This window comes from Haematobia irritans, chromosome 4 (assembly GCF_050003625.1).
Source record: "Haematobia irritans isolate KBUSLIRL chromosome 4, ASM5000362v1, whole genome shotgun sequence".
Taxonomy (NCBI): domain Eukaryota; kingdom Metazoa; phylum Arthropoda; class Insecta; order Diptera; family Muscidae; genus Haematobia; species Haematobia irritans.
This window is the reverse complement of record NC_134400.1, coordinates 59,832,646-59,834,183: the sequence shown is the minus strand read 5'-3', so window position 1 is coordinate 59,834,183 and position 1,538 is coordinate 59,832,646. Positions and strand designations below refer to the sequence as shown.

At 28.1% G+C, this 1,538-nt stretch overlaps 1 long non-coding RNA gene across 1 annotated transcript; it reads left to right on the top strand.

The window, feature by feature from the left end:
* Positions 1 to 550: 550 nt before the first annotated feature.
* On the top strand, positions 551 to 1,160 carry LOC142237110 (uncharacterized). The gene is made up of 3 exons (XR_012722346.1): positions 551 to 632; positions 700 to 792; positions 863 to 1,160. It is a non-coding gene; the product is annotated as an uncharacterized LOC142237110 (long non-coding RNA).
* The last annotated feature ends 378 nt before the right edge of the window (positions 1,161 to 1,538 follow it).

Below are 1,538 nucleotides of genomic sequence, written 5' to 3'. Positions count from 1 at the left end.
ATAGAAAAAAATATTTCTATAGTAATATTTCGAATAATTTTTTTATAGAAATTAAATTTTGACAAAACATTCCATACAAATACAATAGTGACAAAATTTTCTATAAAAAACAACTTTGACAATTTTTTCTGTCATATGTGTGTAGGTATATAGCCTTAAAATAAAATTAAAAACAATAAATTCGAATTATTGTTCGAATTATTTCAAATAAATTGATATGGGGATTAAAATGGATCGATCCAGCCCATTTGCTAGTCTAACATTCTAGAAAACATAAAATGATAGCCGTAATTGGAAGTTGATTTTCATTTCCATTCATGGTGTACATTGATCGAATGCATAACGCATTGGAAACTAATTTGCGTAAAAACTTTTTTAGTTACAAAAATGTGAAGTGTTTTAAAAAATTTGGTTTAGCCGGAGTCGGAGTCGAGCAAAATTTTTACGACTCCGACTCCGACTCCAGCCAAATCTTCAGACTCCGACTCCGACTCCACAGCCCTGGTGGAAATTATATCTAATTTTATAATATTTTTATTTCATTTATATTCTGAGAAGGATTTCAAAAATGTCCCATTTGTGCATGGATATGATTCCACTAATGTAGTAATTGGATGATTTTTTTCAATGTGGTAAGTTTTTCGTCCATTTGTAATAAAGCCAAAATTTCTATTTATTAAAAATAATTTTCATTTGCAGGATGACAGCAAATCTAATGGTATTTTTTGGAATCTTCTTACTGTTTAATGCTATCTAAGCTGATATCCCTATTGGCTCTAAGAAAATTCTCTTGTAAGTTAAAGATCAAAATACCATAGAATTTGATAATATTTTTATATTTCATATACCTTTTTAACTTCAGAGGCTTATGACGCAAATCCACACAACAAAAACTAGCGAAATCGGTGAAATTGGACAAAAATGAAATGAAAATAACAACTTATGGCATATATCTTTCATATGGATAGAAAATGGAAATTGATATTAATTAGTTTCATTCTACTAACATAGAATATTACTCTTTTGAAGAAGCAATTACTAACTACCGAAAAGTAACAGCATACAGCGTACGAATAAAAACATTTCTTTTATTGTATATCATAAGCCATAGTTTTATGTAATATAATAATAATTTTTTGAAATAAAATACTGGTAGTTATGAAAAATTGTTTTATATTGTACGAAAAATTTCTTAGTTGTATACAGGCTTGTTGTACCTTTAATTCCTCAATTTATTTACTTCTTTGAAAATTATACTGATAAACAGTATATTTGAAACCAATTTCTAAATATAGGATTCCCAAAAACTTGTTCATTTTTCCGGATAGCAGGAATATTTTGAATGAGTGTAAGTACATTCTTCCCACAGCGTAGTAAGAATGGACTAAAATACGATGCAATACATAAACTTATTTATACGAAAATCATGAACTTATCTAGATGAAAAAAATCTTTGGCGCCAAATCATGGTCATTCTTACTATGGGTTAGTTCATTTTTCGTAAACAATAGTAAACTTTTTTTTCGGTGTAAGAGCTG